Raw genomic sequence first — 24,493 nt, 5'->3', positions numbered from 1 at the left:
TTGTTGCTTTTATTTACAAACTGAAAATTATATATCTGAAGCAGGAAATAATAAGGGAAAAACCCAAATAACATGATGCAAAGTGGCACTCAAGTGAAACTTGAATATACCCTACCAAAAACTGCTGAAGCCAAGAACTCCACTTACAAACCTGCAACATAACTTTGAAGAGTTCCCAGTATTAGAAAGACCACAATTTGGTCTACCAGTCAGAAAAAACCTTCAAGAAGATTGTCCTTACAAACTGAAATCACCCACAAACATTACCAAGAATACGAAAAATTCTTACTCCTTCAACTGCTTCAGGGACAATGGATATCAACAAAATGCCTCAGCTTTCCACTGTCTAACCTGATTCTTCAATCTTCTTTTTTCTAATACTTAGACTAAACTTATATCAGTTATGCCACTTAAAGTATATAAGCCTAGTTGATACATGTACTTGAATATTATTTGTCCTCACTGCCTATGAGAACTAATTTTTTTTTAAATACACATGGTGATTTGTTCTTCCTTCCTATGGGAACATAGAACATATAATCTTACAATGTTATAAACACTTTAAACATTATTGAATGTATACATTGAAAAACACTATATGTACTACACTCCATATGATGTCCCTCCTTTGGGCCAGTAATCAAGGAGCCTGAATCCTCAGCACTGACATTGGTAAGGGATGTTCACATGGAACAAAAATAGAGACATACAGTATTTCCAGATGCAGCTCTCTGTATCAAGCACAGTTTCCATTAAGAGAACACAGGGAACACACTCAGTCCGGGGCTGGATTCCCCCCCTTTCTCCCCAGCCCCAATAAGACTCCCCACTGGCACACCTGTAGAGTTAATTCCTCAGCCGAGTATCCAAGCCAAGGCTTCCACTACTCTCTCTATGAAACCAGTGCTCTATGTCCCTGTTCCAAGTAAATGACACACACAATCTTTGGGACTTGATTTGCACACACACACACACACACACACACACACACACACACACACACACACACACACACACACACACACACACAACCCCCCCCCCACACACACACACACATACACACACACACAGGCCTAGGGAAGGCTGTCACAGATTAATTACTCTGCTACCTTTTACCCAGACTATAAGGTAGTTACTGCCACCAGATACTCCAAAGTCAGCTACTCTAAGGATCTTACAAGGGTAACCAATTATACTGAGTGAAATTAATATTACAACAAATGGTAATGTTGACCAAACAGCAAGGCTTTCAGGAGAGGTCACAGTATCATCAAATAAATATAAGTACTCTCAAAGGTTAAAATATTCTCTAAAAGACAAGCTACAATGAAAAGTTTAAATTTATTTAGTAATGATAAAAGAACATAAAAATACTAAATATCTATTTACAATAAACACCAGAGTTTCAATCACAGGAAATATTAAAAATAACACAGATGAATAAATTCACGCAGATACAGAAAAACAATACTTAACTAATCTCACTACATTTTCCTGATTGATCTAAAGAATTACTATTCCCTGGCTACTTACTAAAGCGAGGCAAGACAAAGTGGGTGAGAGACCCTTGTTTGTCAGGTTACAAAAGCAGACTGCCCTGAGACTTCAGTCTCATCTAGTATTAAAACATATTTTTTGTACTGGATTACATAATTAAATCACATACATCTGGTCATCTGATTTCTATTTTCCATGCTATCCCCTTTACTAGAAACTGAACTGCACATATGTGTTACCATACACACAGACAGAGCTTTGCTAAGATGTGCTATAACATCTGGAAGCCATAAAACCATTTCAACATTTCCACCCTTTCAGAGTAGCAGTTAGTTCACAGCTAAGGACAATACAGCAAAATTTCTAGTCCTTGTTTTCACAGACATTTCCTCTCTGGCTGCAATCACAACTGTAAGATGCAATCTTTATGGCTTAACAAGTAATTTAATTTCAGACTACTTTTCAAAGTTAGCTGGACTGAGATTAACCTCTTCTCTTCCAGTATCCTCTGCTACAATATATTAATTTCTACAGTTACATTACAGTCTGACATACAGGTGTATTTCTTTTTCTGTCCAGCAAGACACACTGTTGGTATATTTTTTTAACACAAGCAGCTTTTCAAATACATTTTCAACACAAGCACCTGTACAAATCAGTTTGATATACAAATGACGTACAGTACTTTAAAAAACTCCAGCTAGCTATGCTAGCATATGTACATATCCACGGCCCTACTTCTCCTGGCATAGCTGGCAATACCTCATATCAACACACTACACAAAAATGCATCATTAGCATGTCTGAATCTCTTGTATCACTACAACAGCTGCATTTTTGCATAGTTTTGTAATATTGTGCAGTTATAACCTATTTTTCTTGATTACATTTAAACATATTTGCAAAATGTATTTATAAATACGTATTCTTACTTGTGTTTGTATTTTTGATAAGATAGCAAGTTCTTAATTGATTAATTTGTTTATTCTACTGTGATTGGTTATGACTAGTATTTAAGGAGAAAAGTTTTAGTGGGAATAATATGGTCTTTAGAAGCTTGTTAGCGAAAGTGCTTACCGTTTGTTCAAATAAAGCATATGTGTAGTGAACTGCCTGGCTGTTTCGTTACCTGTTTTTATCTTGGATTGTTTTCACTTAACATTTTTGGTAATGAAATATTTATCTTGTGGGGTGTGATCTGTGTTATTATTTATATTTGCAAAATGTACTGCATGGTGCATGAGGTTAAAAAGGGTTCAAGGACAAACCCATTTACAGCTAATAAATCCAAGTAAATAAATAAATAAATGGAATACACAGCATTTCTTTCAGAGAACAGCACAGCCACTAACCGTTTCCATTAGTGACAAGTGTCAATTCATGGCTACAGCACAAGCTGTCACTCTTCTGAAAGTGTACACATCTCCGGGTCCATAGGTGATTACTAAGCTAATGGCATAACAGCCTTTGCAGTCTAACAAATAATACACAGTAAATGACAATATTAAATATTAATTCCCAGATATGGGATGGGGCAGTATCAGGGTAGTGGATCTTTGGATGTTTGAGCCCTTAGATATTTCACAGACTGCCTCTGTCCATAAGGGACACAGGCAGTACCCTGGGAGTGAATTTACAGTTCCCCATCCATTTATCCCAATTCTTTTTGAACAGAGTGAGGAACGGGCTTTGTTTTATGAAGACGAGAAGTTTATTCCATAGATGATGTAGCGTATGGGATATATATTTGTCTCTCCAACAAATTCTGTTAGAGTCACAAATAAGGTTCAGGTCCATGGAAAGTGTAACCCTCATAAAATTTTTCTTGCAAATATGCAACATTTTCATCAGGGCTGGATCACAGAATGTTTTGTACATCAGGCATTAAGTCATGTATCAATAAATGATATGAAACAGTGTAAAGGGATAGGGCCTTTAGTCAGTTTGCATATGACATGTCTATTAAACTTTGTATTTCTTCAGTAATAAAGTTCTGGAGCTGCTCCAATTTGGTGTAAGTGCCTGGTTAGATACATGAAGAAGGGAGCATTGTACTCTGTTATGGACCTGATAAGAGCCAAGTACAATAACACTATGACTTCCTTTGACCTTGATGCCTGCCTTTACTTATAAGTTCAGCCACACAGAAGGATTTCCTCACTACCGTAGCTACCTAATGGTCAAAATTTAGGTTATGATCTGTCTTCCTAGGTCCCTCACCACTGGGCCTACTTTTAGGAGTGTGTTATCAATATTACAATTTGCAGGGATATCTGATTTACTGAAGGATATGATTACACATTTTTTAACATTTAGTCTTAGACCATGTATTGGCACCAGTCGTTTGTCATTTTTAGGCTTGTTTGTAGGATATTAACATCATTTGGAGATTCAGTGATGCAGCTCACAGTTGTCAGTGAACGTGGTTTGCCAGAGACCCCCAACATTGGCCTTCACTTCAGAGAAGTATATACCAAACAGGAGGAGTCCCAACACTGAGCCCTGTGGGACACCACTAGTAACAGCTTTCTTATGGGAAGGAGATTCACCTATCTGGGCAATATGTGTCCTGTCAGTGAGCCAGTTTGCTATCCAACTGACAATGTAGGGGTTTATTCCTAACTCAGTAAGTTTATCTATGATTGTGTCGAAGGCTTTCACCAGGTCTAGATACGTGTTGTGTACTGTTTCCCCCATCCATGGCCTTGGTGACTTTCTCAAAGAAGTCCACCAGATGAAACAGGCAAGACCTCCTTTTATCAAAACCAAATTGTTTCTGGTCCAGTGTTTGGAGATTTACTGATCAGGTCCATGACAATTCTCTCCATGGGCTTGCAGGTGAGACTGGTCAAGCTTATGGGTCTGTAGTTCCCTGGGTCAGATGATGGGCCACCCTTGTGCAGAGGGACAACTGTTGCAGTCATCCAGTCCTCTGGCACAAAGCTTGTCTGGAGTCTGTGTTTAATGAGAGGTTTTAGTAGACCTGATAGACTGTGTTTTAAGCTATTAAACTAGAATGTTGCTGAGACTCATGGAAGCTGTGTTTTGGGTTTTAGCAAGCACAGTAAGGACTTGTTCCCTTGTAATGACCAGTACGGGGATGGTTGTGGTTATTTCTTTGGGTGTGGTAGGAGGTGATAGGGAGAGAAGTCTGAATTGAACTTGTCGGCCAGCAGGTTTGCTACAGTTTCAGGCTGACTGTAAGTGTTGCCATTCATGATTAACTCGGCACATTGCTGAGTGCTTCCCCTGAGGTTATGAACATAATTACAAAAAGCCTTATGGTTATCTTTCACCTGGGAATCTATCTTTGCCTCATAGTTTGCTCTTCCAGACATGACCAGCTCTCTATCTAGTTTGTTTGTTTAGAGTGAATGTTTGTTTAGATTGGCGAGTGTCTTTATGCGCAGTTTTGTCTGTTCCTTCTTGTCTTTGGAGAGGTTTTTCCTTTTGTCGAATAGCCTATTTATGCTAGGGGTCCACTAGGGTGGTTTATTTTTGCCAGCAATCATAGCTTTGGCTCGTGCCTTCTCTATGCAGCTATGAATATTGTTGTACAGTGCTTTTATGTATAGCACAGAGTAGGCTTCAGTGTCATCTGGGTTTGAAGGGGCTTGGAAGTTTAATAAGGTGTTACATAATTTTAGGTAACTGCCCGTAGCAAAGTTCTTAGCAGATATGCAGTTTGATGGAGGTTCTAGGTCTGTTATAATACTGAAGGAGATAATTCTGTGGTCAGATCTTACCGGAAGGAATTAACGCATTGAAAGGATCAGCATCCCCCCATGTTCATGAGTATCAGGTCTACAATATTTGTACCTCTAGCTGGGGAGCTAACTAGTTGTTCCAGGGTGTTTGCACTGAAGTCCAAAAATCTCTCAGCAAGTGAACTGTGGGTCATATAAGTCTCCCAGTTTATGGAGGGATGGTATGGTATTAGGCTGAATGTTAACAGATTCCAGTAGATTTAGATAGGAAGTGTGATTTTCCAGGCTTATGTTGGGGATCTGTAGCTAGCAAGCATGTGACAGGGGTCACACCTATGATTAGCTGGGCATGGAGCAGCTCAAGCGAGTCATGTTGTTACAGCAGTCTAGCAGTTTACTTGTCCTTTATAAACACTGAGACACCTTCTCCCTTTGTTTTACCCTAAGCTGAGTGCAATTGAAATGTCTGAAAGGCATAACCTTTGATAGCCTACCCTGTTCTGAACCATGTTTCCTTGACTGCACATATGCCTGTGTTCTCCATTATGAGAAGTACTTCCAGGGAGTTTATTGTTTTTATTTACACTCCTACTGTTGAACAGTAGTACCTTTAGGTAGTCAAGAGTGATTTTGTTACGTTACAGGGTTTAACAACTTGGCACGGCCTAAAAAAGGCACTATGGGGATAGATAAAAGTTTCTGTCAGTATCCAGAAGTGAAGTAGTGACAAGTAGTGACAAGTGCAAACCATCTCTATCAAAGCATCATGGTTTGTCGATCATGTCCCTAAAGGCTGACAGATATCGAATCCGTCTGTTGTGACACCAGAAACTAAGCCAATTGTTGAAGTCAATTAATTTTTGCACCATTGGTGAAGGTAGGATGCTACTTAAGGCTAGATTCATACCTGTGTGGGACACATATTCACAGAACTCTATCATATCTCTCTTCATATAGTCCAGTAAGGTAAGTCTTAGGTCGTTTTTGCCCACATGGACTATGACTGTGTCATACTGGTACTAGTGGTTTAAAGACCTAAGTACATGCATTATCTGAAAGATCCTGGCTCTAGACAGACAGCTCCCACCAGAGTTCAGAAAAAAACCCTCTTAATGTAAAACAAACTGGTTTTGAGCTCAAGTGCTGTAAAAATGATTTAAAACAAAAGTCAGAACTCCTGCATTATGAGGGCTCCTTGGAAATAAGTTCACAAACCCTGAGAAATGTTCCCAAATAAAAATATATATATATGTTCAAATGTAGGAAAACCTCTAAAAACACAGAAAAAGTGTGAAGAACTTAGAAATATTTTGGCAAACTTAGGGAAAACTTTGGCAAACTCAGAACAGGCTTTGCAGTATCAGAGGAGGTTAGGAAGTATCACAGTACTCTTAAAACGACCTAAGAGCAGTACAGTACAAAATAAATGGTGTTTCTTTAACAAGAGTAGGCTGAAAAACAGTGCTAAAGTCAAACAAATTGATAAATGGCACACTGTTAAATAGTACTGAGACAGATGGTTATATCAGCTCTGTAGGCCCACAGATGGTTTTAGATGCAATTCAAGACCTTGTAGTCCAAGCCAGGCCCAGGGAAGCTCTAAATAAATTACTACAATCTCACAAAAATGTAAGGCTTTTATACCAGAATGTATAAAACACCAGGGTGTGTGTATTCTAAAAATAAAACGGGCTTCAAACGGTTAACCCTCCAGTATACACCAGATCTGAAGTTTTCCTCAACACTTACTCCTGTTACTGTACCAGTCATTGACTGTGGGTTGTCACTAGGTGACTGAAACAGCAGTAACCCATGCCTCATGGAGAAGGTAAAACAAAAACTAAATTAAATTAAAATTAAATAAAATTAAATTAGTTACTTCTTATCCAGGCAATGTGGGCAAGACTCATAAACATAGTATGCAGTGCATAAGACTAGTGCACTGAAAAAGCATGAAGACATCTGCACTTAACTCAAGCAACTGCCTAACGTGTCTGCAGAACAAATATGGTGCTGTGTGCTAAATGCACAGATAGTATGCAGCACATACAAACAGACAAATCAGCATGAATAACAGCATAACACTACTCATTCAGGCATATCATAGACCAGAGCAGTTACCTGAGACAGAGATACAATGCAATTATCAGGGTTTACAAAGGGGCTAGAAACCACTATTTTGCCAATGAATGATAAGTACCAGAGCAACAACACAGCAGTAGTAGTAGTAGTAGTAGGCCATACAAAGAACACTCTACCAGTGCATACAGACATGCAGAAAAGTACAGTTGTGTAAACTTACCATAAATGTAGATGTTCGAGTGTATTCACTGCTGCAGTCACTACATTTGCGTTATCTGCTTGAAGTAGCCCTCAGTCGGCCTGATTAACAAAGTCTTTGGTCCTATGTCGGTTGCTGTCTCTTCTTCTGTGACATCAGGTAGTCAGGGGTATAAAGCATGCAGCCGACACCATTACATCAGTTTTTCTTGCTCCAGACGTCAGGTGCCCCCTTAATGGGAAGCAATTAAATCTATAATACAAGGATATACCTCCAACAAAAAAGCAAATACACCAAAAAGATTTTTGAGCATAGTAAGTAAGAGTAGAGGTATAGCCAAAAGAAGAAAGGGGGGTGGAGGGAGGGTAACCAGGACTGCAACGGTGAATACACTCGAACATGTTGCAGTCATTACATTTGGAAGATTCCCAAAGCTAAGTTTGGGAGGAGGAATTTAAATAGAATTAGGACCAGCTATAAGGCCCTGCAAGACTGCAGTGGCAAAACCAGCTCTGGATTTAGAGAAAATTGGCAAATGATAATGCTTGGTGAAAGTATGTACAGAACTCCAGGTAGCAGCTTCTAGGATGTCCCTTGTAGGGACGCCCCTAAGAAAGGCTGTACAGGCAGATGCAGTCCTGGTTGAATGGGGTCTGATGCCCTGTGGGATGGGTTTTCCATGGTGCTTATAGCAGAAATGAATGCAGTGGCCTATCCATTTTGAAATGGTTTGCATTGAAATAGCTTTCCCCTCTGTCCCTGCAGCAAATGCTACCAGCAGTTGTTCAGATTTCCTTTGAGGTTTAGTCCTGTCCAAGTAGAATTTAAGTTGTCTGTGCACATCTAAGGAGTGCAGTATCTGTTCCCCCTTTGTTCTGTGGGTTAGAAAAGAAGGTAGGTAAATGAATGGACTGATTAAGAGCCACACTGGATACCACCTTGGGCATGAAGGAGGGATTGGTTCTGAGGGACACCCTGTCTGCATGAAAAATGATGAAAGGCTCCACTGCCATAATGGCCTGTAACTCAGATACCCTTCTTGAAGAAGTGATTGCTAAAAGAAAAGCTGTTTTCCAGGAAAGGAATTTTAAATCTACTGTAGCAGCTGGCTCGAAAGGAGGAAGAGTGAGTTTCTCCAAGACAAAGGTCCCAGGCTGGAGTTGGAGCTCTCCTCGGTGGCCTTAAGTTTTTGGCCTCTTTGAGGAACTGCTTGAGCAATGGGTGAGAGAAGAGGGGAGGCTCTGTGCTATAATGAGCTGAAATGGCTGACGCATGAGTTTTGATGGCGGAAAAGGACAAGCCCTTATGAAGCATCTCAGTCAAATATTATAGAATCTGAGGTAAATTGGGCACTGCTGCGCTCATCCCTTGAGATTGGTTCCAGGTACAAAATCTTTTCCATTTTGCAGCATAAGATTTTCTAGTACTAGGCTTCCTAGCCTCTAAAATGATATCCATCACTGATTTACTGAGGGGTGGTAAAGGAGAGATTAGATAATTAGCCAGGCTGCTAGGTTCAAGGTTTGCAGCTGAGGGTGCAGAATCTGGTTCTCCTGCTGAGACAACAGGGAAGGAGTCTAAGGCAAGTGCCATGGGGCCAAGCATCACACACTGCGCAGGAGGGGGTACCAGTGTTGGTGTGGCCAGTCTGGTGCAATTAAATCCATCCTTGGCTTGTCCTGTTTGATCTTTAGTAGTACCTTGGAGAGCAGAGGCAGAGGAGGAAAGGCATAAACTGACAGCTTTTTTCCAGCTAAAGGATAGAGCATCCACTTTTCAAGCTAGTTTGTGGGGAATCCTTGTGCAAAATTTGTTCAATTGATGGTTCTGGGGGGAGGCAAACAGGTCTATATCTGGGCTCCCCCATTCGCTTGTCAACATGTTAAAAATCCTTGGTGCCAGTTTCCACTTGTGTGGGTCCATGAGGTTTCTGCTTAGTCCATCTGCCAGTGTATTTAGTTTTTCTGGCAGGAATTGAGCTTGTAGATTCACTTGGTACCTCAAGGCTGTGTTCCACAATGCCATGGCTAGTCTGCAGAGGGGGTAAGAGTGTGTACCCCCTGCTTGTTAATGTGCCACATGACTGTGGTGTTGTGTGTCTTTACCATTACTTGTCCTGGAAGAATGTGGTCCTTGAAGGCTGTCAGAGCATTCTGTACAGTTAACATTTCGTTTTGATTTATGTGTAGGTGCATTTGACTTGGGTTCCATTTGCCCTGAATGCACTTCCCTGCGAGTTGAACCCCCCATGCATAGTCTGATGCGTCTGTTGTTAAGGTTTGGGTGGCAGGGGGTAGTGTGAATGGTAGTCCCTTATTTTGGTGGCAGGCCTCTGCCCACCAAAGGAACTCTAGGCGCAGGCAAGGTATGATAGGAATCATAGCTTCTAGATCGTGTGAATGTTGATACCATAGGCTTTTGAGATACCATTGCAGTTTCCTCATATGCAGCCTTGCATATGGAATTAGAAGAATGTAGGAGGCCATGAACCCCAAGGCTTGCAGTATTTGCCTTGCAGATAACTGGGTTTTGTGGCCACTTGTTTGAAGTAGGTTGTCAAATGCGTCAGTTTCTCTGGCATGAGGAAAGCCATCTGGGAAGTTGTATTTAAGCTTGCTCCCAGGAATATAATTTGTTGACAGGGTACCAGGTGTGATTTCTTTTCATTTATGGTGTACCCCAGACAAGTCAGTACCCTTTGAACAAAGGCCAGATGTTTCAAAAGTATGTCCTGGCTTTCTGCCTGAATTAGACAATCATCCAGGTAAGGGTATATTTGAATATTTCTTTGCCTGCAGAATGCAATGACTGGAGCTAGGCACTTTGTGAATACCCTGCGTGCAGTAGATAAGCCAAAAGGCAGTGCAGAGAACTGATAATGCATGTAGCCTGCTTTGAAGTGTAGGTATCTTCTGCAAGACTCCCTGATAGGGATGTGCAGGTATGCTTCTTTTAAGTCTAGTGTTGCCAACCATGCATCTTTGCCTAGCATAGGAAGCAGCTGGTGAAGAGTCAGCATCTTGAATTTTGGAATCACCAGAAAGGTATAGGATAGGACGCCATGTATTGCCTTTTCTGGGTACCAGAAAAAGTCTCTAATAGAAACCTTGTCCCTTTTCCTCTTCTGGTACCAACTGAATAGCCCCCATGCTTGAGAGAGAGAGTACTTGATTTTGGGCCTCTGCCCACTGATTTGGGGGTAGATCTGGCCACCTGCTTGGTGTTGGTAAGGTGTGGAAGTGAAATCTGTATCCTTGGGACACTATATTTAAAACCCGTTTGTCCTGGGTAATGAGTTCCCAGTTTTTGGCCTGCAGACCAATCTTTCCACCAAAAGGAGCATTCAGTTGGGAAGTGCTTCGAAGTTTTAAAAGCAAGTCATTGAGACAGTTTTCCCTAGGGGGGAGTCTTACTACTCCCTGATTTGGGTGCGGAAACCCCCCACTGCTTAGTCTTGTGTGTCCCCTGGGACTGAAAACTGGGGTTTCTGCTGTGTCTAGGTTTGGCTTGAGAAGACCTTGAAGCGGCTGGAAAGGAACAATTCTTAGAGGGCCAGTGCCTACTAAATCTAGGAGGCTGAACTTGTAAGAAATCTTTAACTGTTTGCATAGATTTAACTTTATCTTCCATCTTTTTAAGAACTTCCTCAGCCTTGTTGCCAAACAGGCAGTCCTGATTTAAGGGAGCATTCAACAATTTAGCTTTAACATGATCAGGCAAAGATTGCTCCTTAAGCCAAGCATGCCTTCTGAGCACAGACCCAGTAACAGCAGCCCTGCAAGAGGCCTCTAATGAATCAAATCCACAATGCAAAGTATGTTTTCCAACCTGTTCAGCAGAATGCATTAAATCCTATAATTCTTTACTTTCCGCACAGTCAGGAATCAACATAATTTTCTGTTTAAGTAATCCAATAACATGTTGCTGATACTTTAACATATGAAACTGGCAGTTTAAAGCCCTAATGGCCAAGGTTGCAGAAGTGTAAACCTTCTTACCCTATCTATCCAGCACCCTGGAGTCTCTATTAGAAGGGGTAGGATTTTTAGCAGTAGAAGCCTTAATGCCCTTGGGTCCCTGTGAAATAGTCTCTGGATCCGCAATAGGATTTTTAAAAAGGAACTCGTGTGACTCAGGAACCCTGTAATATCTGTCAGTTTTTTTGGGAGCAGGAGGCAAAGAATCAGGGGACAAACTATATTCCGAAAAAGCATCATCAACAATGTCTAGCACAGGAGGAACAGCTAAAGGCCTATGCTGAGGCAAGAGTAAGAAATCCCTAAGCCTCTTTTTTGAATCAGAAAAATCCTGGCTTTCCCAGTGGAAATGCTCCCTTAGAGTATGTAAGGTTTCCCCAAAAGAAAAATGGTCTGGAGGGGAAGCAGAGGGAATAGAGTCCTTTGCATCAGAATCCTCATAAGTAGATAAGGGCAAATCCAGATCATCAGAAGAATCAGAAAAATCAGAATCCTGGTCAGAAGATTCGTAAACAACTTCAGTCCTAGGTCTCTTCAGCCATTCTTATCATTTGTTTTTTAGGCATAGAGGCTTGAGCATGCGGCCTGGGCATCAGTATTTTAGGCATGGTTCGAGATTTAGGCCTAAATTAAGAAGGAGTTGGCGGTTTAATAAGCAAGTCCATAGGCCTGAATACACCCTCAGAAGCCGGTGCCTGCACAGCAATTCCGGAACCATACAAGGTAGAGACATCCGCGGGTTCCATAGTTGAAGCATTTTGCGGCATACTGGACTCCGAATGGGTCTCAGTAGAGGCCTGCGAATCAGAAGTAGTGGGTATCAGGGGCTGCAAAAGCACCTCACTGAGTACTGGTGAACTGGCGACTGGCTTAGGAGAAGTGTCATCGGCAGTTTTGGACCTCGGCGGCCTGTCTCTGTCTTTATCTTTGCGTTTTTTTGAAATCCCGGTAGTCGGATGGCTAACAAATGACATTTCTGGATAATTAAACCAAGAACTGAAATATTTAGAGGCGAAAATATACTGACGATGGATAGTGCGCTGATTAAATAAAGCACAAAACCAACAGCAAGGTACGAAGTGGTCAGGGCCTAGGCAAGGAGTACAGTACGAATGAAAATCTTTATGAGGTATTTGCTTTCCACAAGTAATGCAATTATTAACTTTTACTGACATCGGTAAGGAGCAAGAAACAGTTTCCCCAATGGGGTACTTAGCTTTAGTTGAAGACTTCGGTTCTGAAACTCAAAAACGAAAATTTCAGGAGTCGGCCGACCGGCACTTACGAACTGCTTCTGCTTCGGGCACCGCACGGCAAGAAAGACTGATGTAATGGCATCAGCTGCATGTTTTATACCCCTGACAACCTGACGTCATGGAAGAAGGCACAGCAACCAACGCAGGACCCAAGACTTTGTTAATCAGGCTGACTGAGGGCTACTGCAAGCAGATAACCCAAATGTAATGACTGCAACAGTGAAACACGAAGAACATCATACATGCACAAATACGCAAAGACCCACACAGATACATAGAAACACACATAAATGCATACACACACACACACACACACACACACACACACACACACACACACACACACACACACACACACACACACGCACACACGCGCACACTCACACACACACACACACACACACACACACACACACACACACACACAAGCACACGCACACAAGCACACTCACACACATACACACACACACACACACACACACACACACACACACACACACACACACACACACACACACACACACACACACACACACACACACACAAACACACACACCAGCATGCCTCCCAGAACATGACATATCTGTATCTGCTACTGATTTATAAACGTAATATCATTTCTTAATGCAAACTAGACTAGAACCCGAGCAATTAGAAATGCAACTGCTAATCAAATTAACTGTCCCTGACTGACAACAACTAGTTAGACAAACCTCTCCTATAGCAGCCCTGGGTGTACTTCTGTATATTCTAAATCCTAACCTAAACAATCTATTTCCATAAAGACCCACAAACTCAAACTGAACCATTTTTCCTGGCTAACTTTCAACATTAGGCATGAAATGAAAATCAGGGGCATGGACTGGCAATGATGGAAACAGTGCTGATAACTTGGAAGATGACACACTACGAAGGTTTTACACACTATCATGCCCTGAAAACTATCTTTATTGTTTCAGAAAAGGTGGTTAAAGTAGAAAGCAAACTCCATGTTGTCCAGTCCTACACTGTTTTATAAGACCATCAATCAAATTACTAGGAGCTATCAAAACCCTAAATCATCAAAACTATGTGATAACTTTCTCTCTCAATTCAGGGGCCACACATCACCTGTACACAGCAATCTGAGAAAAACTCTCACTAGGTTCTAATCTTCTTGAACCACAGTCATTTCCAGTAACAGCACACATCAGCATCAAAGTTATCCCTAAATCAGCTATCAAAAAACTGATCAAAGTAAGTGGCATTGATTGCAATGGCAGATGTTGCCTAACACACCTAAATTTCTGCAAAATAGGACCCCAGTATTGCCAAACATATTACCCACATTTGAACTGTTTATTGACCACTAGAATAGTTCTCACATAATTCAGACATTACCACCATACCCCCACCCCCACAAAATACCTTCAACATTATCACCACTCAGTTTTCATGCCACCTAGCAAAGGCATTACAAAAAACTGCCCATACCCAGCTTTTGGTTTAAGTAAATATATATGGTCTTTTATTTTACCCATAGCATAGTTTCCTTAATGTATTCAGTACCCTGGTTGGCACAGCCTTTTACTCACTTCAACAACTGTAACACGAAGTAGGGTATGTTAACTGGTGTTCTCTTTACTGACCCGAAAGAACCTCTGATAGTGCATTTTACACAATACTTATCACAAAACTTCAAAACCTTAGTCTCACAGATGGTCTTCTCAATTGGATAAACAGTTGTTTAATCAAATGTATCTTAAATGTTTCCCACAACAACTTCCTCTCTGATCTGTGAACACTCATTTCTGGAGTCCTGCAACAGTCAGTGTTGAGCCCATTTCTGTTTTCGATATTCATAAATGACCTGAAACCACAACTTCACAAAGTACACACTTCCCTAAACACATACAAGCTGCTTACATTAAAAGCAAGCAGAACTACTATTGCCTCTAAACAAACAGGACTACAGAGTGACTTTTTAAACTCTGGAACTAGGGAAGAGATAATAAACTAGAAATTAGCATATCAGACTTTGCTAGTAGGCTCCTCAAGTTAGCCCAATCCCTTGACTCTAGAGCCTTTTTAAACCAAGGTATTTATACCCCAACTTCCCAATTATCAATTCCCAAGGACTAGAGTGGCTTTAGTATAGGACTGTGCCTTAGGGTATCTAAAAGCTGCCCCTGTCTATAAGCGACACATCCCATCTATTGTCCAAATGGTGTTTGAACAGGCTTAGGGAAGAGCTCAACTAATCACTCCTCGACTGTACAACTGTCATAAAACACTGATAAAGTCAATTCTCACCCACAAATATCTTGGTCAGACTTTGAGTTAGTGATTGGTTAAAAGATTTCTCCAAGATAGCCTCTAGGAATTTCTATCCACTCTTGAGATCCACAGTGAGACTTACCTTGCCTCCAACTGTGATTGCAATTGTTTCAGGGACCCAGGCTAGACAATATCTAATATGACTTTGCCATCACAGGTAAATCAACTGTATTTAGGATTTATGGGAAGGTTCCATTATATCAGTCATTTCCTTATACACAACTAGTTTAGTCTTTAATAAGACTGATAATGACATGAAAGTTATTATTTCAAGAAAAAAAAAATACGGAGAGACACTGATGCATACAAAAGTGGTACATCTTATTCAGTCCCCACCAATGCTGCAAACAAAAACAATTTGGTTTAGTCCCATGGTCTGATATTGTTATCTTCAGCCAGTGAAGAAGTTTTTTTAGATAATCTCGACGAGTTTCTACTTTCACAAAGGTCCAGTCATTTTGTGGCCAAGGAAGGTTTACAAAAAAACAACAGAAACTCATTTCGGAAATTCAACATCTCTAGATGTTTATCAACAATCCCTAGATGCAAAAATGGGTTACGAGTGGAATTACAAGGTAAGAGGGAGAGGACAAGGAACGGGTCATCGACCATACTGAACACTAAAACTTTCTTGCACAGTTATATTTTGAATTTGACTTTTGAAAACTTTATAGAACCACAAATTAGAATTTTACTTCGAGGATTTAAATTTATTCCTGCCAGGACAGCTAATCTGGCTTGTGTTCTGAGAGACTTTAAATTATATATTCGAAAGTTGAGTATTTTTTTTGTTAGATAATGTTAAATTAAGTAAGAATATATTGTTTAAACCTTACAAACCTTACACTCCCCCTCTTATACTTACCTTGTCAGTTTTCACTAATATTTGTGAAGAAAAAACCATGACAGGTTTAAGATGGTTTCCTATAAAAAGCTTTTTAATATTAATACTGAAGAAAATAAAGCATTACATGAACTTGTTGAAAGATACAATTCGCACTTTATGAAGGCTGACAAGTGAGGGGGTATGGTTATTATGTATATTAAAGATTATATTTTGGCTATTGAAAAAACGCTAGCTAATGCATTTGAATATAAAAAGGTAAATTTGTTTTATATACATAAACAGTTTCAGTATATTCATAATATTTTACTTGAATTACTTGAACAAGGTTATACTGATTTGGAAAATTTTGAATTTTTAATGGTTAGGGAACCTAAGATTGTGGTTTCATTCGGTATCTTTAGGATATATAAAACTGTGATAACCTCCCCCTTTAGACACATAGTATCAGCCATTGGGTGAGTAAGTGAAACATTATCAATTTATACAGATTCTTTGATTAATGCATTAGTATAACATCTATGCCCCTATATTAAGGATTTAGGAAATATTTTAGGCAAGTTATGACAATTTTCTGTGATGATGGACAGTACTCTTTTTACAGTTGATATACAGTCTTTATTCACATCTATCTCTATGCTTCAAGGACTTGATTTTTTTAGGTTATTTTTAACACACCACATAGACTGGGACAATGTTAAAATTAATTATGGATGCCATTTTAAATATTTTTTTTTTACTTTTAGTAATGTTTGTTATCAACAATTGTAAGGTGTTGCTATGGGGAGCGGCTGCTGCCCCTTCCTTTGCTAACCTTGTTTTAGGATGGTGGGAGTATGAATTACTTTTTCAATTAGAACATTATAAACATGTTAAAAATTATTTTATGTTTGTAGATTGTTTTTTGTAATTAATGGTTCTACTGATTTTTGTGATTTTTCTTTTGGAAGAAATTAATTCACTATCACCTTTTTAAAATATAAGTGGATGTGATTTGACAGTGCATTTTTTTAGATATGTGTTAGTATTAACATGGAGACACATTCATTGTATAGTTCTATATATAGGAATGATACCATTGTTAATAATTATTTGTCATATGACAACAACCATCCACTTCATATTAAAAACAATATTCCAAAAAAGTTAATTTATTAGAGCTTCCAGGTTTACTACTTATGACAATTTATTACATGATGAATTTTATACTATTAAAAATACATTTTTAGAAAAAGGTTATAAAGCTCATATTTTGGATTCTAATATTCAGGAAGTTTTAAAAGAGATAAGTACCTTTTTGAGTACTGTTTTTTTTAAATAATTATTGTCATAAATCAGAAGATCTGTCACCCCATGTTACTTCGTGTGTTTTTGATATGTCATTGGATAATTTTTTTCTGAAGTCTGTTTTGGTTAATAATTGGAATATTATTAAGGGAAATCCAGAACTATTTAAAGTGGTTAGAGAAAAACACAGATAGTATAAAGAAAAATAAAAACTTAAAGAATAATTTGGATGGGAATAAGGTTTTATTCTATGGTACCTTAGCTTGTGGGACTTGCAAGGCATGCTGTTTTATGAGTAATACCAAGTTTATTATATTTCAACATTTAGATCTTACTATGAGATACCATTGCCCCACAGAAGGACTTGCTTATGTTGCCACTTGTCAAGTATGTGCTGCTTTTTATGTAGGAATGACATCTAGAAAATTCTGTAAATGTTTTTTGTAACAGAGTTATGACATTAAGAAAGCTAAGATTAATAATGCTATATATAAACATTTAGCTTTGTTTCCTGAACATAAAAAATGTATTTCACGGATTACAAATTGTTAATAAAAATAATAGGGGAGATGATTATAAAAATGTGATTGAGCAAAAACAAAGTTTATGGTAACTGAAGTTGGGGGCCGATAAATTTCCAGGTCTGAACGAAGTGATTAATATTAAGTGCTTTCTTAAGGATAGAAGATCTAAGACATTATAATTATATTTAATTATTTAATTATCAAATTTTTTGTTTATTGATTGGTGTATAAAATATTTCACCTCTAAGACATTATAATTATATTTAATTATTTAATTATCTAATTATTTATGTGTTTATTGATTGGTGTATAAAAGACTTCACCTTAGTATTTCTGTAACTCTGATGAACTCTGTGTCTTTGAGGATGAAAGTGCTTAGTTAATAAATTTAGTTTCTCTCTTTTTTTTTGCTGAGCTATTTCTCTTGTTTGTTTCTCCTATTTCCTTGTTGATAATTTCCATGGCAATTCTTTCAATGGCTTTGCAAATAAGACTAGTCAGACTAATGGGTCTATAGTTTCCAGGACTTGTTGAAGGTTTACCCTTACAAAAGGGGAATGACCATCACAGTCCTTAATTCCTGTGGCACAAAGATGTTTTAAGACTATAGTTAAATAGTGACACCAGGGGTCCTGATAAATCATTTTTTAGACTATTCAGGGGGCATCTTGGGATGTTATCGCTGCCCACTGAGGCTGTGTTTTTGGCTTTAGCAAGAGCAGCCAGTACATGTTCCCTAGTTATAATTGAAGGGATTATGTTTGAGGGTATTTCTTACATATATTTATTTATTTGCCTTTGTTTACAGGAAAAGCCTGACTAGATAATAGCAATTTTCAGTGGAGGCCCAGGGGAAAAAGGCTTCATTTGCTTACATTGCATTACACTAAGTTCCGGTTAAACAAAGAATAGTTACATTTCTATTTACATTTATACACATAAAGTAGTAGCTATTTCTTGGGAGATGGTTTGAGGGTGGGGGGTGAAGTTGTAAATGAATTTGTCTGATGTCAGGTTCACTACATCGCCAGGCTTGGTAAATGTGGCACCATTAAACACCAGTTTAGCACATTGCTGTATGCTGCCCTTGAGGTTTCTGACATAGCTCTAAAAAGCCTTATGATTATCTTTCACCGGAGAAGCTTTCTTAACTTCATAGTTGGGTTTGTCTGACCTAATTAGCCCACTTTGTTGCCTATTTTGTTTGAGACAGTTTTTATCTTTATTGGAATTACCCTTCCTGATTTTTGCCATAACTTTTTTCCTTTTGTTGTATAACATGTTTAACTTAGGATATCACCAAGGCTGTTTGTTTCTGAGGGGAGTTCTGGGTTTACTACTGGCAGGCATTGACATACTTGTAAAGAATTTCTTAGAGCAATCCATTATAGGCTGCTGTGTTCTCAGAGTTTCAGACAGGTACTGAATTTTGCCAACCCATCACTTAATAAAATGTAGTCTGACTTGGAATAATTTCTGTCACTGGCTTTACTAGGGTTACAGAGTTGAGTTTGATTTTGAAGAAGACTTTGTGGTCGGGCCCTACCAGGAAGAATGAGACACTGGGGGGGGGTTGCAGTGTTCTATCATATTTATGACTGTGATGTTCTGTATGTTGGAGCCTCTAGTGGGTGCACTCACTATCATCTCAAGGATGCTTGTATTCACAAAGTCCAGAAATCTCAGTGTCTGTAGATTTGAGACCATGTTGGATTCTGAGTCTATAGAGGGGTAATTAAAGTCTCCCATGAGTAGGGTATTAAGTTGTATGGTAAGTGTCTCCAGTAGGTCCAAGTATGCATACTGAGTTTCTTGGGACATGGAAGGTATGGAATGTTGTCTTTGATGATTTGCATGTGGAGGAACTCTAGTACATCATCTTGTTTGACCAACATAGAGGTATGTTTGTTATTGATGTATATAAAGACACCTCCATGTTTAGCCTTTGTCTGTGTAGCTACTGGTCTAAAAGTGTAGGAAGACAAATGAAACCTTGCACTGCTGAGGTACTAACTGAAGCATTAAACAATCTCTCAGTAACTGCATAGATGTCTATTACTGAGCCTGAGGAGGGCTTGGATGGAGTGTAGTTTTTTTTTTTTTTTTGTTATTTATGCTATTGGCATTGAGCAGTAATACCCAGTGGTTCCGATAAGCTGATTTTGTTATTTCTGTAGGTTTGTCAATTTGGCATTGCCTAAAAAAAAGTCAATTTAGCATTGCCTAAAAAGGCACTATGGAGGTGGATACATTTCAGTGAGTATTCAAAAGCCTAGGTGAAGACCATCCTTGGCAAAGAAGCGTGGTCTGTTAACTGTGTCCTCTCATGCTGACAAACATTGGCTCCCCTTAGAATTATACCAGAAAGGCAGACGACTGTTAAAATTAATCATCTTTTGCTCACATTGTGGCATCATCCTCAGTGATGGAAATATGCTGCTCAACCTGCGAAAGATGCACTTACATAGCCACACTGGAAGCAAAGCTCTCTCCACCCAAGATTGTGCTAGACAGTCAAGAGGAGAAGGTTAACACCCGCACTACACCTCAAGCAACATATAGCCCTTCTAAACCCACACCACCAACACCTTCACATAGCAACACTAAACCCTCATGTGCAGAGGCCCTTAACAAGACCTCCAAAGCTGAAATGCGAACAAACACAGCTCACAACACCAGTGTGCCACCCAACAACAGCCCCTAAGGCAAGACAATGTACCCAACACTTTAGTCATAGGTGACTCTATAGTCAGGCACACTGATGTCCCACTCACCAGGCTGAATAAGGAGAAAATTACAGTCAGCTGCCTGTTGGGTGCCAGGATCTGCCACATAACGCATGCACTCAAGTCACTCCACAACAAGTACAAATATGACTCTGTCACTGTCTATGTTGGGGTGAATGACTTGAGACGTACCTCCCTGGACTACATGAAAAGAGTCATAGAAGAGCTCTCAGATCATGTGGCCCAGGCAGGTATGACCCTAGCCCTAAGTAGCATCCTGCCTTCGCCCAAAATGATACCAGAGTATAAGGACAAAATGACTGACTTCAACAATTGGCTAAATTCCTGGAAACATTCAAAGGGGATTCAGTATCTGTCTGCCTGGGACGACATGATCAACAGACCATGATGCTTTGCCAAACACGGTCTGCACCTGTCACCCCTGGGATTCAGTTTACTGGCTAAGGCTCTTGCCACCGCTATAGTGCCTTTTTTAGGCAAAGTTCAAAGGACAAAAACCACCACCGTAACAGGTACAAGCATGCAAAATCAAAGGTAATGCTACTCAATGCTAGATGTCTAAACCTCAAAATGCACTCTCTTAAGGCGCTCCTAAAAATGGAGAACATCTATATCTCTGCAGTAACTGAGACTTGGTTCAAGGGTCCAGAGAGCACCCCTGCAATACCAGGCTACAACTCTTACCACACTTTTCGGACACCAAACCAGGACCAAAACACTAAAGGTGGAGGCGTGTCCATATTCTCCAGGCTAGTTGCCCAACACAATGCATCTGAAATTCTCCAGGTGCAAATAACACTAGTTAAGACTGCAATCCAAATTGTAGATTGCTACAGATCCCCCACCATGCCCCAAGATTCTCACTACACCTTTCAAAACATACTGGAAAATATTAAGATACAGCCAAACATCCTAATACTGGATGATTTCAACCACCCTGCCATTAACTGGGAAAACTACTCGTGTACCAACACCTTTGCCCAATGGTTCTTGGAATTCATAAATTCCAATGCCCTGGTTTAACTAATCCATAGTCCCACTAAGGGCTCCAATATCCTAGACCTGGACATTACCAACATGGGAAATCGATGCTCCACAGCTATGGTCACCCTCTCGGTCAGATCTGACCATAAGCTAATCACCCTTGACACCCACATCCCTCCCCCACCCCCCAGTAAGGAAACTTTGATAAAAAACTTTTCCAAAGCCAACTTCATGCTACTCAAGTCAGAAGTGACACACTTCATGACATCCATGTAAATGGGAACTGAAAGTTCGACTGCTGAATCCTACACTAAGGCACTGTATGAGCATATCCACTCATGCATGAATCGTGCCATCCCAAATAGAACCAAGACACTCTCCTCCAAAAAAGGAAGCCAATCTGGTGGTCCTATGCCAAAAACAAACTTTACAACAAAAGGAAGAAACTGTTGCAGAAAAGAGGAAAATCCAGGAGGCAAAAAACTCCCTTACCAGCCTCAACAAAAATAAAATTGCCAAAGATTCCAAAGACAACCACAAGGCATTCTATAACTATGTCAAGAATCTAATTGGCAATGCTCAGATCTGCTCTGAGCTACAACAGAATGGCATTAAATATACTGATCCCAAGGATATTGCCAATAGCCTGGCAGATCGATTCAGTGCCAACTTCACCCCCCTCTCACCCCCTAAAGGGCCCATCTCAATACCAAAGTATTGTCAAATTCCAGTAATAATGGCCACACAGGTAAAAACCGCACTCTCCAAAGCTAAGAATACAGCATCCATGGGACTAGACGACATCCCAGGCTGTGTACTACATGAACTACAAAATGAACTGGCACCTCACCTAAGTGTCATGTTTAATCATAGCCTCACCTGAGGCTTCATGCCCACTGAGTGGTGCACAGCTACAGTTATCCCACTCCACAAGGGGGGATTCACCTTGAATCCTGGGAACTACTGCCCCATCAGTCTGATGAGCCTGATCTGGAAGGCCATGGAACGTATTATCATGAAACTTATAAACAAAGACATTGGCAACCTTCAAACAATGGTCCCCACCCAGTTTGGGTTTGTGAAAGGCCGATCTTGTCTCCTGAATCTGATTGACTTCTTCAAATCAGTCTCCAGAGCTGTGGATGAGGGTATGGCAGTCCACACAGCCTATCTGGACCTCGCCAAGGCCTTTGACACCATCCCCCACTCTGGAATCATAGATAAACTTACTAAGCTGGGCATTAATCCCTACGTTACTCGATGGGTTGCCAACTGGCTTACTGACAGAACCCACACTGTAAAAGTAGCCAACTCCAAATACAGTTCCAGACAGGTGACAAGTGCAGTACCTCAGAGTTCAGTCCTGGGACTGCTCGTGTTTGGCATCTACTTCTCTGAAGTATAGGCCAACACTAAGGGACTCTGGCTAACAAAGTTCACAGATGACTGCAAACTGGGAGCCATTACTGAATCCCCAAATTATGTAGATATTCTACAAAAGGGCCTTACAGAAACAGATGCTTGGTGTCAAAGCACTGGGCTCAAGCTCAGTGCCAAGAAATGTATAGTTATCCCCTTTGGGAAAAACATGTACCCATGAATTACCATATAGGTGGTAGTACACTAAACACAGAAAGTGCGATAAGAGACTTAGGGACACAGGTGGACAGTGGTCTCACCTTCGATAACCACATCGCCACAACAGTCAGGAAATCCTTCTATGTAGCACACCTCATCACTAACGGCTTTTCATCTAGAAAAAATGAGGTCATTGTCCCACTGTACTCATCCCCATTATAGAATACAATGCCCCATTTGGTTATGTACCTCTCAAGACATCAGCAACAACTGGAAAGGCCGCAGAAATACCTCACTAAAAGAATCACAGGCCTAAACAAGATGCCCTATGCTGACCATCTAAAAAAACTCCAGCTATACTCTGTCACATATCGTCTACTCAGAGGCGATCTCTGCTTAACATACAAGGCCATGTCAAATGCAGAGCTGTTGGACATGGTACACTTAAAGAAATCCCAATCCCTCAGAGCCACACACTCCAGGGATCTAAACCTTGTCATCACAATGAACAAAACATGCTGGAGGGAAAGGTTCCTAACCCAGGGACTCCCCAGAGCCTGGAATAGACTGCCCATACATGTCAAGCAGAGCGCCTCTTTGACCCTCTTTAAAAGGAACCTTGATGATTGGATGGGAGATAGGAAATTCACCCCAGGGATCACGACAGTCGCCCTTCTAGACTGGGGTCCACTGAAGTAAATATTGTGGGAAGAAATAGCCAGGCAATTGTTATGGCTAGGCTTGTATAGGCCTTAGGGCCGATAGCCTATTACTAAACTATGAACCTATGAATGCTAGGCTCATACCAGCCTGAGACACACAGTCTGGGAGCTCCATAATTTCTCTCTTCATATAGTCCAAGGTGGTATGTCTCAGGTCATTTACACCTACATGGACTATGATGGAATCATACTGCAACTTATGGTGTAATGATTTGAGTGCATGTGTGATTTGGCAGATTCCTGCTCCAGATATGCTACTAACCATTACTTTCTCCCGGTTAGAGGGGCGTCAGTATGTCTTACAATGGAGGCCACTATGACAAGAGTCCTTGGATGTGTGTTTGCTTGCCTTAGGGGTTTAGTGTTTGGAATTCCATTGAGTGTGACTGTATGTGTGGTGTTAGGTGTTGTTTTTTTCTGAGTGCCTTTGGGCTTGCTGAGGCATAACTTTGCCAGTTAGTGGTCTAGGCAATGCTTCATGGTGTAGGCAATCTTTCTTGTTTAAGAAGATTGCTTTTAAGTGCCTCAGCACTGTGTCTGTTTCTGCTTTAAGGACTGAGTGGTTGTCAGTAAACATGAGATAATTTCTACATTGTCTCAAGATGCCCATATTCACCAGGATGGCTACAGAAAAGTTAGGAAACTGAATGTTCATGCTGTCCAATTCTTTGACTGACTGGTGAGGTACAAGGGGTGGTGTACTGGGGTTAAAAGGCTATTAAGGTTGCTTTGTTGGTGCAGACTAATAAGGGTACTTTATTAGGGGAAAGACT

The 24,493-nt window shown here is 40.2% G+C and overlaps 1 protein-coding gene across 2 annotated transcripts in view; it reads right to left on the bottom strand.

Moving 5' to 3' along the window:
• The window catches only part of LOC122811507 (1-phosphatidylinositol 4,5-bisphosphate phosphodiesterase delta-1-like), a 969,949-nt gene that overhangs the window by 135,230 nt on the left and 810,226 nt on the right, over positions 1–24,493 (bottom strand). The gene's annotated exons all lie outside the window — the stretch shown is intronic.

Source organism: Protopterus annectens, chromosome 9.part0 (genome assembly GCF_019279795.1).
Source record: "Protopterus annectens isolate FY-2018-M chromosome 9.part0, PAN1.0, whole genome shotgun sequence".
Lineage (NCBI taxonomy): Eukaryota > Metazoa > Chordata > Ceratodontiformes > Protopteridae > Protopterus > Protopterus annectens.
The sequence above is the reverse complement of the archived record's forward strand: the minus strand, read 5'-3'. Positions and strand labels throughout refer to the sequence as shown.